The 4,925-nt window shown below is 34.9% G+C and overlaps 1 long non-coding RNA gene across 1 annotated transcript in view; it reads right to left on the bottom strand.

Moving 5' to 3' along the window:
• Positions 1-4,198: 4,198 nt before the first annotated feature.
• The window catches only part of LOC109586584 (uncharacterized), a 1,149-nt gene continuing 422 nt past the window's right edge, over positions 4,199-4,925 (bottom strand). Inside the window, exons 2-3 of the long non-coding RNA XR_002187103.1 lie at positions 4,465-4,533; positions 4,199-4,235 (exon numbers count right to left, since the gene is read on the bottom strand). This is a non-coding gene — a long non-coding RNA (uncharacterized LOC109586584). The remainder of the gene's footprint in view (positions 4,236-4,464; positions 4,534-4,925) is intronic.

Below are 4,925 nucleotides of genomic sequence, written 5' to 3'. Positions count from 1 at the left end.
TTGATGTTTTCATTGTTCAAAAGCCACAATAATTATTTTAAAAACCTGAAAAATAATTATTTCAAAATGCAAAATTAATTAAAATTATTTAATAATAATAGCACACTAATTCACTATACTACTGTAGATCATCTGGAGCAGCATTATTCAATTTATAATGAACAAATGTAGCAGCTGCATGAGATGCAAAATCCTTCCAACCTCTGTATCCATCTTTCTTCCCATCAGCCCAATCCCCAACCGCTTTAATGACAATAGCTTCTACTTTATGATGAACATGTCTAGCAGCATGAAGTATAGCAGCACCTTCCATTTCACCAGCAAGAGCATCAGGACGTACTTCTCTTAATTCTTTTTTAAACTTTGGATCATCGACCAAAACAGGAGAAGAAGCAATGGGACCACAATGAACTTCGACCTCTTTGGCATTTTCTCTATCAGAATGCTTTATTTTAAATTTAGAAGTGTCCCCAAAAAAGGGGAAAAGAGTGGTTCCTGCTGAAGGTTGAGGTTTACGAGCTGTGATATTCTCTGGTTCCTTACGAAAGTTAGATAAGTCCACAATGAAGTCAGAAACAATTACGTCACCAAGGTTTACTTTGCTTCGATCCATCCCAAAGCAGATTCCAACTGCAATTATATACCTTGGTTTGTATATCTCCATTATTTTATTTGTGATTGTCAAAGCATCTAAACCACCTTGTTGACCTTTAGCATATGCACTCCTTCCAACCACAGCTAAATACTCCCCATACTTTCCAATGTAAATCCAAATATCATTAATGAACGATTTGATAACTTTATTCCGACCATCTAACGGCTTCAAGTAGCCCAGCACTCCTCTTAGCTCTACCTCAGTGGCAGTCAGCAGCAGAACACGAATATCTTTAACGATGTCTTTAACATGACCTTGAGATAGCTTTGTCTCATACTCCATTTCATCCAGTTCTGGAAATAATTCAGGAAGTGGGACTGGAGCAGGGACTGCATGTATAGAAAATAAATAATAATTCTAAATTGCATTTGCATTGCTATCATCTGTAATGCATTAATTCTTTCTCTCTTTCTCAATTCTTGTTTTGTACAACAATAATAACTAGAAGAATGTAAAACATTAAGGGGCTCCACCCCCTAGCTATGTAATCATATCATCATGATGATTAGGTAATTTAACTTTAATAATAGTTAGATGATCGGTCAGTCGCGGTATGCAATTACAAAAATTTTAATAATTACTATAGATAATTCACATGTCAAAATGTTAAAACAAAAATAAATACATTTAAAATTATGAACTACCTTTTTCTGCTCCTACAGCGCCTGTAACACCATCATCAGGAGTAGTAGAATCTGGTGCTGTATTGGCTTGTGTGGTATCATTAGAAACTGTGGAAGAATTTGGGAAAGAGTAAAAACAATTGGTTAAGACAATATAATTTTAATTTCATCAGGTAGCAGGTGTAATTGGTGTATTATTGGTACACTGAATCTCATACACATGAAATACATACAAATAAACAACAGCTGCTCGTTCAAAATATTGTCAGTGATGTGATAGTAGAATGTCTTTAAAGTTAATATTGACATTGTCAATAATGAATTTCGCAAATAGCTACATAAAAATGCAGTGTACCATTATAAAAGTTTATAATTATTGACATGTAAGTATATCTTTTATGTGAGCAATAACCATACACTATTATTCACAATGACTTCTCTAGGAGCATTAAAAGGTAGAGAGAACCTCTATAAGTCTTAATAATAAACCAGCTATTATTTTGTTTTATTTTCATTTCCTTTCTACTCTGTGTGTTTCTCTGATTTATGTGTTTAATTTATATTTTTAAAGCTTGAAAAATAAAAAAGAACAAAAGTTTACAGTCCAAAAAGAAACCCACTATACCTGATATAACTTTCTGATCAGTGTTAGCCTGAACTGGATCTGATGAGTCAGGGGAACCATTGGCATCATCCAAACCTCTTTCTATAATAAACAAATAAATAAATGTATAATAAACATAAATGAACAAATATGATAAAATAATAGTATGGGAGTGACTAAAATAACATGTAAAATAATTAAAAATTAAATGAAGAGAACGTAAAGATTACACTACCTTCAGTTAAGCTCTGAGTTTTATCAAACCAGCTCCAATGCTGCTCTTTCCCACTGTTAGTAGGTGATTTAGTGCCGGGCGAAGTGCATTCAACTTTCTTCTCATCTACATTTGTGACAATACGGTAGCAGCCTTCTGTAGAAGGACAGTGAAAGGCAAACTTATAACCATCAGGTTTTATTTTAATAGCTTCACAACTGCTACTAATAGCTTCTTTTACTGCTTTACGAATTCGCAGACAGTGTTCCAGATCATACTGCGCTTCAAAATAAATCTCAATGCATCTGTCTTTCTTAATGATATGAACAATGCCAATGTAATCCCTTTGACGGCGAACGCGAAACGACATAGCATCTCGATATCTGAAATATTCAGGGGATTTAGAAGCAAAACGAAATTGAAGTGGCTTGCTGCGCTTCATTAAATTGACAATTGTCAAAAAGAAAATTCCACGGGGAACAGGCAAAATCTCATACGAATCTTCAGGTTCACTTTCACGGCTGCACCAGACTATTTGCAATGGGTCAATATCTGATTTTGGAGCTGATCTGGTTTTAGGACAAGGCGGCAATGCAGAAGGAATGAAATATTTTTTTTCTTTACTTTCATCCTTTTTGTCTGTCTCAACAATGATGTGAAGGTGAAGCAAAAGCCCGATAAAATCAGACTCAGAAAAATCCTCACCACCTTTTAAATTTTTCAGAAATTTTAGAGTGAATAAGCCTCTACACTTAAGATCCCCTTCCAGCTCATTTAGCAAGCTTGTTTTCTTTACAAAGTGATCAAGATGGTCTTGCGGTATTTGATAAGTAGCTAGAGCCAATAGACGTGAGAGAATATCAAGAATAGGATGAGGATCAACGAATACAACATCTGGCAAAACTTGAGGATAATAAAGAATAATGGTAACATTGTGAAGAAATTGTAGAGCTTCCTTTGTTTGATCAGCATTCATTTGAAGGCTATCACCAGCATGTAAGACATCCTTTATCTCAAGGAAGCTGCAGCCTTTTCTCTTTGCTTTCTCTAGCAAAGTCAGCTCAAAAGCAAACCATCGAACAGGTATATGGATTTCATCCCCAGAAACTTGATTATATATTATTTTGCAAAGCTTTTTGGCTTCAGCTTCTCTGTCAGGGCCAGATTTAAGTGTATTGACTGGGTATATTATATTACCACCTAGTTCAGCAGGAATGATGAAATAGCCTTTTTTTCTAGACCCCAATTTTAATTCTTTCAGCTCATCGTTATATTTTTCAATGACTCCTGCCTTTTTTTGATCCTCGTGTGTACCTAAGACAAAATATCCTGGGCACCGAGGAGTTGTAGATCCAGTGCTGGTGTTCTCTTCTGATCCAATTGGTTGTTGTGCTTGGTAAGGCTGTAAAATAGCTCCAGAAGAGAGAACATCCTTTAAAAACTGAATATTTGTGCATGAAAAAGGCTTTGAATCACCTGTGCTATTTTTATCAATTTGACTCAATGATTCTCCATCGATTCGATATTTCTGCTCGAGCTTCTCATCGATATCTTTAGAAATGTCAAGTGTGATGATGTTAAAAGAAGCAGGTCTAGTAAACAAAGGCAATAGCTCTTGAAATGCTGTCTGACCACCGGAATCGATAAAGTATACCCAATGACGATCAAATTTACCTTTTGCATTTGGAATCTCCTTGACTATGTCACTAATTATTTTATTTGCTTCAGTATCGTCTGCTGGATCTCCTGTTTTTGTTGCCTCTCCTGATTCATCTGCTAGCTTTGCTGGTTCTGTTGTTGTAGTCTCTGAAGATTCCTCCATTGGTTTTGTGCTACGGTCTTCTGGTTGGGGTTTCTTTTGTTTTGCTGTGGCTTCCTTTAGATCATGTGCTAGCCTTAAAAGAAGAGCTTTAGCATCAATTTCTTCCATACGATCATCATGGGCTGACATTCTTGTAGCTTTGACAGCACGACAAGCTATTCCTGTGCTGTCAGTGACAGGTTCTTCAGGTGGATCCTCATTTAGTAAGAGACGCTGGGAACACGTTTTACCAGAGCCAGGGAGGCCATGCATGAGAACACGTTTGACATTTAGTTCAACTGTGCCTTCTTCTAACCATTCATTTACATTTACAGCATCTACATAAAAACAAAGAAAAAATGAGTTTTTAGGTACATAGTAGCCATTTTTAGTAGCCTGCAATAGTAAAATTATGTTTTTCATTTTTGAATTAAAATTCAAATTCTTAAAGCTAATTTCAAATCTAAATTTACTTAGTAGTTGGCTCAAAAGTCAGAAGTTAAGATATAACATTATTAGAATTGTTTATAAGTAAGATTGTGTTGTATTGTGTTAGTAATTGGTTACCTTGTGGTGGTGGGGTCAATGTAGGTCCATCAGTTTCCTCATCACTAGCACTTGCTTGAGCTTCTCCATCTAAAGAGGATAACATAAAGAGGTCAACGTCACTTTATGCCTAATTAATTAGCACTAATACTTATTAATATAGTATTACACTAATACTAGCTAATATTATTGTAGTAGCATTAGCACTGTTTGTGGTTTTATGAGTAGCAGCTATGCTGATAAAGATAAGTCAATAATGGTACTCAAGGTGTTGCTGCTGTATGGATTCTGCAACTGTATCTCCAACAATAAGGTTGTGTGTAAAGCTGAAAAACTTTTAAAGCTATACATTTTTACTAACTATATAATTAGGATTTCACAAAAATATCTTAGTTTTGTTATTAAGAACTCATGCAGTCATGAAAAAATTCATTAAATTTATGAAATTATCAGCAATCAAATATGTTATAATATATGTGTAT

The sequence above is a fragment of the Amphimedon queenslandica genome, unplaced genomic scaffold, assembly GCF_000090795.2.
Source record: "Amphimedon queenslandica unplaced genomic scaffold, v1.1 AMPQUscaffold_12833, whole genome shotgun sequence".
Lineage (NCBI taxonomy): Eukaryota > Metazoa > Porifera > Demospongiae > Haplosclerida > Niphatidae > Amphimedon > Amphimedon queenslandica.
The sequence above is the reverse complement of the archived record's forward strand: the minus strand, read 5'-3'. Positions and strand labels throughout refer to the sequence as shown.